This window comes from Lissotriton helveticus, chromosome 10 (assembly GCF_964261635.1).
Source record: "Lissotriton helveticus chromosome 10, aLisHel1.1, whole genome shotgun sequence".
Taxonomy (NCBI): domain Eukaryota; kingdom Metazoa; phylum Chordata; class Amphibia; order Caudata; family Salamandridae; genus Lissotriton; species Lissotriton helveticus.
The window spans coordinates 1,215,420,911-1,215,433,198 of record NC_136071.1 but is presented as its reverse complement, the minus strand read 5'-3'; the positions used below and the strand labels follow the sequence as shown (position 1 = coordinate 1,215,433,198).

Below are 12,288 nucleotides of genomic sequence, written 5' to 3'. Positions count from 1 at the left end.
CACGCCAAAAGTTTCCATCCACATAACCGAATTCGTAGTATCCCGTATGGGGAGAGTTTACGAACTATACGTAATTGCAGTAATAAAAACGCATGTGATGATGCCTTCAATAATCTAAGCAATCGCTTTAAAGCGAGAGGATACACCTCAGAGTGTGTCACCTCAGCAGTTATTAAAGCGAAAAAAAGACCGAGACTGGAAATTCTTTTTGGAAAAAGCAACAGTGCAAAGAGAAAAGAAAATGAAAATAACAATACCTGCCGAATGATAACTACCTTTAACACTCGACACAATCCGGTTAGGGGTATTTTAAATAAACATTGGCACTTGATACGAAGTGACCCAATTTTGGGGAAAATTGTCACTAAAAAACCTCAATTGACATTTCGTAAAGCCAGGTGCTTTAAGCAGATGATGGTAGGCAATATGTTGAAAGCTCCACTTCCGAAAATACCAGCGAAGTTGTGGCTTACTAAAAAAGAGGGTTTTGTGAAGTGCCACAAATGTAAGACATGCCTTCATGGCAAAAACACCTCTACTTAGTCTTCAAATCTCTCAGGCAGGAAATTTAAAATCAAGGGGCACTTTCACTGCAAAACTGACCATGCTGTCTACGTGCTTCAATGCCCATGTGGCTTGAAATACGTAGGCAGCACAATCCTCCCTGTACACATGAGAATCTTGCAGCATCTGCGTGTCATAACAAAATGGAGATAAGACGTATCCTGTCGCAAGACACTTCGATATAAAGCACCAGAGAAACATTGCAGGATTGTCTTATTTTGTTGTAGATGCAGTCAAGCAAAATGCAAGAGGTGGGAATTATGAAAAAAAGTTACATAAACTGGAGTCAATGTACATAATTAAATTAAATAGCAAATACCCGGGAGGTCTTCACATGGAAGAAGATCTTCATAGACATTTGTAATTAATAAGCAGTAAAAAATCCCTCTCCGATGTTTGTAGTAGTTTTAAAACAATTTTGTTTTTATTTTAGGGTCACATTTTTTTGTTTAAAGCTCAGAGGAGAATGATAGACACGAAATGCATGGTGCTTAACGGAAATGCCCACTTGGGCTAAATACATGAAACTCAGCGGCATAAATTAATAAATAAATACACAGCGAAATGGGGTATTCGAGCACTTGCTCGATATTGATTTTATATCACAAGTTGTAGCATGAATTCTAATTGCACAATGTCACTTTACTGAAATGCTGGTCTACCATAATATATTTAGACATGATATCTTGTAATTTTATAAATATTTAGGTTGTCATAAATGTATTTACGGTGAATATGTTGATTATAACGCATTTACGCTGAAATGTCAAGCCGCAGATTGAATTAACATCTCATAAAACTACGAGTCTGTTTTCCATAGCACTGTAATTGTAGTTTCATTCACGTGACATGGTTTTGAAGGGCTTTAAATTTGGCAAACTTTATTTTCACTGTGGTGAACAAGCCTGGTGAACAGGCAAAACGCGTCCCAGCAGCCGACTTGTGTAAATAAATCTTCTAAAAAGCAGAACATGGCGTCGTCTCCCTGTATTTTCGAGTAGAGGATTGTGGGAAAAAAAAATATATATACATATATTCATTTAAAAATAAATAATATACAATTATGTAAATAATAATATTAATATTTTTTATACAAAGTACTATTTTAAACTACATTAAATGGAACAATAATACAAATGTTGCATAGTGTAGTGAATAAAAATAGCATTCACTCTACAACAAGTGCAAAAGTATAGAATATGTTGGATAGCGGGTGGATACAAATTACTATTCCCACTCCTACGAGTAGAACAGTAGGGAAAGTGTTGGATAGCGGAAGGGTAAAAATTACTATTCCCACTCCAATTAGTGGAACAGTAGGGGAAGTGTTGGATAGTGGGAGAATAAAAATATCTTTTCCCACTGCAGTGGGTGTAACAGTAGAGAAAGTATGGATAGTGGGTGGGTAAAAATTACTATTCCCACTCCAGTGAGTGGAACAGTAGGGAAAGTGTTGGATAGTAGGAGGGTAAAAATGACTATTCCCACTGCAATGAGTGGAACAGTCAGGAAAGGGTTGGATAGCGGGAGGATAAACATTACTATTCACCCTCCAGTGAGTGAAACAGTAGGGAAAGTATTGGATAGCAGGTGGGTAAAAATGACTACTCCCACTCCTACGAGTAGAACAGTAGGGAAAGTGTTGGACAGCGGGAGAATAAAAATGACTATTCTCACTCCAGTGAGTGGAACAGTAGGGAAAGTGTTGGATAGCGGGAGGTAACAATTACTATTCCCACTCTTACGAGTGGAACAGTAGGGAAAGTGTTGGATAGGGTAGAGGAATAATTTAGTAGACACAGTCCTACAATTTAATTAAAATGAATTAAAAATAATGAATTATTTAAATTTAATTTACCTCCCACTATTTTCCTCTATAAACATCACCTCCAATAGTCTAAAATAATAATACATTTACATAATGAATTAACATTTAATTAATTAGCTAATCACAATTAACAAAAAATAATAACATTATCTAAATTAATCAACACAATTAACATTATAAAATAACTTTGATTAAATATTATATAAATATTAATAAACATGTATTTTCAGTTAATTCAATATACACCATACTCCCCTATAAACACTCAAAACACTCCTCCAAAAATGTACATAATTAACATATTAATACATTAATTATTAATAATGCATTACTAATTAATTACTAATTAATAACAATTTCCACAATTTGCATAATTGTCAATTAACTAAAAACTTGTATTAATAACGTTTTGAATATTTAATTATAAACAAATTAACACAATTACCAATATTAATTATTTACCATACAATTATTAATGAACAATGTATTATTTTTGTAATTTAAATTAAATTACTTCCCACCCTATTCCTCTATAAACCCACAACCCGCTATGGAACTAATATATACGTAAAAATTATTTACCAATATTAATTATTAAACAATAAATTATTAATGAATACATTATTTTTGTTTTTTAATTTAAATTAAATTACTTCCCACCCTATTCCCCTATAAACCCACAACCTGCTATGGAACTAATATACGCAAAAATGAATTAACATAAAATTCATTACCATAAAAAATTGTAACGTACATTAAAAAAATAATATATACTTTTAACACATATGCTAACATATAATACAATTAAAAAGCAATCGATATAATGACATTCTATATAATGACATTCGATATAATGACATTCGATATCACGACATTCGATATTACTTACCTATATGTCAATATTATTTCTAACTATATTATGTCTATTCTATATTCTGTCCTCTCGATATTTTCTATTCGATATTGTGTCCTTTCGATATAATTAATGCTATATTTTGGGTGTTTACCGCCCAGGGGAGGTGATGGGTCAGTTTCTTACTGGAGAAGAGGTGATGCGTCTGTTTCTTACTGCATGGAAAGGCGTCTGTTTCTTACTGCATGGAAAGTTGATGCATCAGTTTCTTACTGCGTCCCCCAACGATGTGACAGACTTGGCGCCTCAACGTGATGCAATGATCTGTGATGATCTGTGATGATGCGTGGGTTCTTGCAGTCGCACAGCAGTCATTGTGTCGGAATCGGTTCTGTTATCTCACACTTCAGAGATCGGTGAACTTGATGCACCGTGCGGTGATATCTCGAGCCGGCGGAAGGTGATGCGACAATTTCTTCGGCGATGCATGAGAAACAGGTGCAGATGCGTCGTGCTTCTCAAAGTTGTGTTACTTTTCCCCGCTTCCAGCGGCAAACTGCATGCAGAGGTCCAAAACAATAGCAGGCACCTCTTAGTAGGTGTAAATCCCAGCAAGGAACTTCAGGAGAACTGGTGATGAAGTATTTGTGTCTCTGAGACTTCAGAACAGGAGTCAAAGTGAGGTTCAAACCCTTGGAGATCTTCCTCAAGCAAGGGACACAGCAAAGTCCCTTCTCCTTTCCTTGGCAGCAACTAGCCACTGAAGGCCAACCCCAAACTGCAAACAGCACAGGGGCAGTATTCCTCCTCAGCTTCTCCAGCTCTTTTCCTTGGCAAAGGTCCCTCTTGATTCCCAGAAGTGATATAAAAGTCTGGGGTCTAGGGTCCTCTTTTTATACATTAAATCTATTTGTTCTCTTCTGGCCCAGGGCTCTGAGCCCAGTCCAAATCAGTTCTGGGGGGCACTTTGCAAGTGCACAACAACCTCCATTTTCAGTGTGAGCCCTAGCTCCAGACACACCACAGGGGGGCAGAGCCATCAACGATTGAGGTCCGTGTCTGTTTTATCCATGGAGTAGGAGATGTAAAGGAGCTGAGTAGTTTTATATATATATTTATGCATATAATTTTTTGGGTGGTAAAGGTATGTGAAGTAAAGGCATATCTGTTTGAAATAAAAGACCTTCATTGTCATGGCCTTTGTTGTTCTGACATACAGCCTTTGTGTAGATGCCTCAATGTTTTTCTCATAGTAGCTAACAGTAAAATAAAAGAAAATGAAAATTGGTAGGATTTTTTTTTTTAATTGTGACGACATTTTTATTCGTAACTTCTCCTCATGATGGCCGATTTACAAAATCAATAGGCCATTAAATCTGCTAGAGACTTCTGGTTGTGGGGATATTTAGGGTTTGTGGCTTTCCAAGAACTCAGGGAACCCAGAGCCAATAACTTAGCACCATCTTGCATTGTTTAATGAGTACAGAGCAATTCACATGGTAAAATTATAAAGAGTGAAAATAGGTATCAAGGAAACCTATATAATAACAGGTGAATTAGAAGGCAATTCTCAAAACTTCTTCTTTCTTACACACTGGGTTACATTTGGAAGGCACAAATGCAGAGAAACATAATTTATAATAGCACTTGTTCTACTATTCAATGTACCCCTAAGTCTTCTAACCCAAATGTTACCACTGTGGTAAATAAATAATTAATTACCGGTACTATTTTTGACTATAATAAATAAACGGTTTAGCTCAATAAATAAGAGTCAAGATACGAGGTAGCTGGAGTATACAGGCTTTAATCGAACATAAAGGACTGGAACAGGACAGCCTGCATGGGAATGGGATGGCAGCTGCCGGGGGCAGGATCTGGGCAAGAGTGGCAACTTTTAATAACAGTACATTAGTATATATAGTTAAACAAAATACATGGTATTCAATACAGTAGGCGAAACAGTAGGCGGGGCCTGTAACAGTCGCGAAAGATAAGGCATGACTGATGCAACAAGAAGGCGTGTTCAGGGCGTATACACAGACATGTGATGTAAACGTAACAGAATATGTCATAAAAGGGGCGGAAACATGGAGGGGGCTACCTGAGGAGCTGGGACCTCTGACCTAGTGGTGCGCGCAAGCTGGCAATGACGTGTTACCAGGAGGAGCTGGGGGCTATGATTTCTGCGCTAGAAGAAGAGACGAAAAGTCTGGAGTGTCAGAGCGACATGTACCTAAAGCCTATCTAGTATCTGGTGTTTAGAGAACATGTTGATAGAATCCAAAAGTTATCAGGGTAAAGGCTAACAGACTCTAAGACTGGTGCATGCATTATTCTACATGTAGTGTGTGTTGAGGAATATTAAATGACCATTAATACAGTATTTCTCTTACATGGAGACATAAAGGCTAGACCATGACGTAAACTATTGATGTGATTCAGTAGCTTAGGAATGCAGAGAAGGAGGGCTGAACTGATAACTAGAATCATAACATACTCTTGGCAGACTGGCAGGCAGAGCCAGGCCGAGCCGGGCACTGCGTGGCATGAAGTAAGCTAAGGGTCAGGGATGCAGGTGGGGGCTGTATCGCTCCTCGGAGAGGGTTCAGGAAACAGGAGCTGAATCTGAGTCCGGGCCCTTTTGAGGCCTAGAAACGAGGACTTTTCAATGAATTAACGTGCACACTGTAAAACGTGGCAACGTAGCTTTACATAGGCCTAATATTCGTTGTATTCACGAAGACTGGAAACTGGCATACTAGAGATGAACACAACTGTAATTGCGTCTTTAATCGATCATAGGGAATACATATGCATATTAATCATGCACATATAGCATGAGATGGGGAACACGTAGGCACATATAACATGGCAAAATTTACTTTTCCACACCACACTTGTGTGGGTAGACCTAGTTTCTGCAATAAGAAAGTCCCCAAAACACTACATGGGCACATCACATATTTCCACTGAAAACTGACCCTTTTTTTACAATGTGGCTAGCTGTGGGTTTTGGAACATAACATTAGCAGGCACCTAAGTAAACCTAGCAAATCTGTGCATTTTTCAAAAGTAGATATCTGGAACAATTTACAGTGGGGTGACTTGCATGTCTCTTACCAGGGTTTCTTACCCAGAAGTCCCCGCAAACCTCAAACTTTAACTAAAAAAAACATTTTCATGACATTTCTGTGATTGAATGTTATGGAATGTGTAGGCAGAAACTAATGTCCCACCACCTACTACTCCCCCAAGTCTCCCAATGAAAATGGTGCCCCACATGTGTGGATAGGGCTGGTGGAAAGGTGCCAACACATAACATAGACACATCACATTTTTCCACTGAAAACAAACATATTTTTGCAAGTGGTAACCGGGACATTTTTGAAAACTAAACACTTGGGGAAATCCTGTGTGGGGTGACTTGCATACCTCTCACCAGGTTTACTTACTCACTCTTACCTTGCAAACCTCAAACTTTGACTAAAACTTCTGTGATTAAATGGTCTGAAATCGTCAGGAAGCAACTAATTTGCTACCATCAACCATTCCCCTACGTCTCCCAATAAAAATGGTACCTCATGTTATGTTATGTTATGTTAATGGGGTTGCTTATATAGCGCACGGCTACTCCAAGGAGTGTCCCGGCGCTTTCTAACCCGCAACTGAAAAAGGGGAAACAGAGCATAACATCTTACTGATTATAAAGCCAAGTCTTCAAAGCTTTTCTGAATGCAAAAAGATTGGAGGTGCGACGGAGATCAACAGGAAGAGAGTTCCAAAGTTTAGGGGCAAGATGTTTAAAGGAACGTCCTCCTATCCTGGCCCTCCTGATGGGGGGAACCGTTGCCAGGCCAAGACTTTCCGATCGGAGAGATCTGGTGGGTTTGTAAAAAACAAGCCGTTTTTTAATATACGAGGCCCCGACCGAATGGAGTGCCTTGTGAGTCAATGTGAGAGCCTTGGAAGTAATCCGCTTCTTGACAGGAAGCCAATGAAGGGAAAAAAGCAGCTCTGATGCCCTGGCTTGCCGAGGTAGGCCAAAAATAGCCCTGGCCGCGGAGTTTTGAACTACCTGAAGTTTATGCAGGAGATAATCAGGTAAACCCAGGTATAGATCATTCGAGTAGTCAATCCTCGAGCAAATCAGAGCCTGTACTGTCAGCTTCCTATGAACTAGAGGAAGCAGAGGAAGGAATTTTCGCAGCATTTTTAGCAGACCGAAGCAGGTGCTGGTGAGACCAATGATCTGTGCTTTCAGCGAAAGGGTGTTGTCGATTTTAATCCCCAAGTTTTTCGCGACCTCAGAGGAAGAAGAGGGTGGAGACATGCTCACCGGCCACCATTCTTGCCAAGGCGGATCTGCCTGACAGCCGAAGAAGAGCACCTCAGATTTATCAGGGTTGCACTTGAGGCTGCGTCGCTGAAACCAGTCGAAGACAGCCCCAAGGCAACCACGGATGCTCTCCCCGTCAAACTCCATGCCCTTCTTGCAGGTGAAGAGAAGCTGGGTGTCGTCAGCGTATGATATGATCTGGGCACCCATGGATTCCGCAAGTACCGCCAATGGAGTCATGAAGATGTTAAAACGGGTCGGGCTCAGCACCGACCCTTGGGGAACTCCGACATCCATAGGCGGCACTTCTGCGGAATAAGGAGGGGCCCAGACCACTTGTCGACGACCGGCTAGGTAAGATCTCAACCATCTAAGCACCGTCCCACGTAGACCAATCTCATGAAGTCTTCTCAAGAGGGCCTCATGTGGGACGGTGTCGAAGGCCGCCGACAGATCCAACATCACCAGCATTACTCTACCACCTGCGTCGAGAACTTCTTTAATGGCTTCGTTAACCTCCAATAGAGCGGTCTCAGTGCTCAGATTGGAGCGAAAACCAGATTGGATAGAGTGGAGTAACCCATGATCTTCCAGAAAGGAAGAAAGCACAGAATGGACGTGCTTCTCGACGATCTTAGCTAAACTGGGCAGGAGAGATATGGGCCTATAGTTAGCATGAATCTCTGGGTCGAGACCTGGTTTTTTTAGGAGGGGGACAACCATTGCCTTCTTCCAGGCAGGGGGAACATTGCCGCTAGACAAGGATAAGTTCAAGACTGGGTGGATCAGGGAATTTAGAATCTTGGCATTACTAGCAAGAAAGCTCGCCGGGCAGGGGTCAAGTGGAGAACCTGATTTAATCCTAAGTAAAAGATCCAGAGAGGAGGATTCTGATAAAGATGGAAATTCCGATAGTGAGGGGTAAGTGTCAGATGGAAAAGACATCAGATTGGAGTCAGTCAGAGATACATAAGGAACAGCTGGAGGAAAAGATTCCTGGATCAGTTTAATTTTTGTATTAAAGAAGATGGCTAGCTCCTTTATCCAAGGTTCGGAGAACTTATGCTGGGCCGAACAGGATTTGGGAGACACAAACTCTTTGACGATGGTAAAAATTTCTTTACAAGAGTTTGACGCAGATTCAATTCTGTTGGCGAAATAGTTCTTTTTAGCCTCAAGGATAGCTGCGTGATAAGATTTAATCAATAGTTTGTAGGCAGACTTAGCTTCCTGATCGTACTGTTTCCGCCATAGTCTTTCAGCTGACTTATAATTACGCCGGGTAAGAGTCGAACTGCGCTTGCTAGATGAACGAGGTGTAGAAAGAGGGGCAAGGTCATCAAGCCTTTCAGTCAACCATTTCTGAAAAGTTTCAAGGTCCCTCTCCAAATGGCCGAAAAGGTACAGGGATGCTCTTGAAATGCATGAGCCAGATTCTCAGGGGTAATTTTGTGAAAGGGTCTACTAGGGTGCCTAAGTTGGTCCGAGTTAATACAGGAAGTTTTACTTCTACCTTGGATAAGAAAGCTGATCAAAAAATGGTCAGACCATAAAACAGGAGTGGGGCAAGACATGGTAAGGGGGAAGGTGGAAAATACCTGGTCAAGAGTGTGACCCTTGTCGTGAGTTGCACTAGTGATGAAGGGTGTTAGGCCGATAGGAGCAGTGATGTCCATGATTTTAATAGCCTCACTGTCCGACTCGACATCCATGTGGATATTGAAATCCCCAAGCATTATACAATGTTCCACCTTTAGACAGAGAGCAGTAATGGCTGCTTGAAGCTCGTCAAAGAAAGAACCTCGCAGACCTGGAGGCCTATAGATTAGGAGCCCTGAGAATGATTGGTGCGGGGAAAGTGCAATGGAAAAGGCAAGGGATTCGCAGCCAGAGATGGGCGAGGATGGAATGATTGTACAAGCAAAAGATCTTTGGACTACAAGAGCCACACCTCCACCTTTACCCAGTGCCCTATCCTGTCTATAGACTATATAGTCAGGTGGAATGGCTGCCGTGATGTCGGGATTAGAGGACTCATTTAACCAAGTTTCTGTGAGCATAAGACAGAGTGGTGACTCAGCAGTCAATAACTCAAAAATATCCTAAGCGTGCCTATGCAATGAGCGGGTGTTTAATAATAAGCACTTGAAGTTATTAACGGGAAGTACGTGGGGTGGCTCGGAGACCCTGTAAATGTTAAGATACCAACCACATCCAGGACAGCGACATTTGCCTTTATATCGGCTTGGAAAAATAAATCGACAGGACGCAGTATATGAATTATAGGATAGGAGATCACCTGCAGAATAGGTAATCCTGTGGCCAGAGTTAGCCGCCGCAACGTCCGCTACCGTGTCGTGGACGGGCGCAGACGGGCAGGACTCTGACACGACTCCGGCGCAGATCCGGCGCGCCCGCTGATCGCGTCCGCTGCGCGGAGTCATCACTGTCCGTTTTTATGACGCTGAAATCGCGTCACGAACCACAACCCGACCCAAGATGGCCGCCAAAACCGGTGCTCTGCTGTCGGCGTCAACACTCGGCCGAGAGCAGGTCCAGATCAAGAGGGAGGGGGTGAGAAGGGGGTCTGGAGCGCTACTGAGCGCAGGGGGTCGCAATACACCAATTTAGTTCTGGTGTAGCCCACAGTTACAAAGAACACAATTCAATATTTAAAAGCAGTTAAAAAAAGGGGAAAGGCAAGAGACTTCCCGGCTTCCGCCTCAGGAGGGTGAAAGTGCGTGCAGAGTTAGAATTACCGGCACTCTCCTTTCGCGTCCCTTTTATGACGCTGAAATCGCGTCACGAACCACAACCCGACCCAAGATGGCCGCCAAAACCGGTGCTCTGCTCTCGGCGTCAACACTCGGCCGAGAGCAGGTCCGGATCAAGAGGGAGGGGGTTGAGGCTGAGGCTGAGGATGGCTCCAGACCTTTGGGAGATCCCCTTCATCTCTTCTCCATCCAAGGACTTGTTAGGTGACTGTTACAAATTAAATTGTAAAACTACTTCTACAGGTTCATCTAACATTTAATTAAGATTTTAATTATTTTTGGAATTCACAAATACTTTCAGAGTAATCCAGAAAGTGATTGTCGCACTACTGTTAATATCAATGTAGAAATCCCATCCTTGAATGAGAAATTGTACACATACATTCGTCAGAAAAATCCTGAGGAAGTGAAAGCTTACTTGCTCATCTTTTCATTTTCTCTATGCAAAAAAGATTTTTCCTAGGGCAAAAACACTTTCTTTGCATTTTCGCCAATTTTGGGGTAGTTTCAAGCACATTCACACTTTGCAAATGGATTTCCACCTGCCCTTGACTGATGTGTATCATCACCATTTACCAGGTGGTTATGGATCAGCAAAATCTTGTCAACCCCGTCAAACAAGAATGTTTACTCTTCAGAAACTCTAATTTCTAAATTATGTTTACACTTCATAAGGGTCTTTATCTGTAAACTACACCTACACATGCAAATAGGTCTGTATATTGACAGACCTGTTCCTCCTCCTTTGGATGCTAGGTCTCTTCGTATTGTCTGTTAACCTGTTGTCCTCAGACCTCCTGGCTATTTAATAATATGGAATGTACCCTATGTTTCTTCCGCATGAAGACTCTGACTCTGGTATATCAAGTGACCTTTATTATTTCCTCTCTGTTTCACTGATGTTATCTCATCTGCCCCACACCTCTTCCTTTCTGGATCTCTCACACTAACATTATCACATATCCCCTGGCTCTCTGGTCATTGGATACCTCACACTGAGTTATCACATCTTCCTCACACCTCATTCTCTCTGGACACACACACTGATAGTATCACTTCTGCCCTGCATCGCTCTCTACCTGGATCCCTCACACTGATAGTATCACATCTGCCCTGTATCTCTCTCTACCTGGATCCCTCACACTGATGCTATCACATCTGCCCTGCTTCTCTCTCTACCTGGATCCCTCACACTGATGCTATCACATCTGCCCTGCTTCTCTCTCTACCTGGATCCCTCACACTGAGAGAATCACATCTGCCCTGCTTCTCTCTCTACCTGGATCCCTCACACTGATAGTATCACATCTGCCCTGCTTCTCTCTCTACCTGGATTCCTCACACTGATAGTATCACATCTGCCCTACATCTCTCTCTACCTGGATCCCTCACACTGATGCTATCACATCTGCTCTGCATCTCTTCGTTCCATAAACCCTTGCACTGATACCACCACAGATGCCATTCATCTCGTCTTCTCTGGAATCCACTCACTAATATTATCACATCTGCCCTGCATCTCCTCCTCCCTGGATCCCTCACACTGATGCAATTACACGCTCCCACTGAACCTATGACATCAGCCCCTTATTTCTTTTTATTCTGTTCTCTCACACGACAAACTATACAAATTCTTTCTCAGTCTGCAGGATGTGTGATAATGTTTCCTGTACCCTTTGTTTCTTCCCCTGTTGATGTCTCACACATCTCCATCTCTTCCTCTCCAGATCATCCCTACCTCGGTGTGCAGTGAGAGTTGTCCTCCTGGATACAGGAAGGTCCCTCTAAAGGAGAAACCTGTCTGTTGCTATGACTGCACCCTCTGCTCAGAAGGAGAGATTACCAACAAGAGTGGTAGGTGATAAAGCATTGCGTGACAAACGATCCTTTTAAAATGAGAAGATATTCAATTTCCTCATGAGTGTTAGTT

The 12,288-nt window shown here is 41.9% G+C and overlaps 1 pseudogene; it reads left to right on the top strand.

The window, feature by feature from the left end:
- LOC144784225 (vomeronasal type-2 receptor 26-like) overlaps window positions 1–12,288 on the top strand; it is a 187,740-nt pseudogene that overhangs the window by 136,737 nt on the left and 38,715 nt on the right.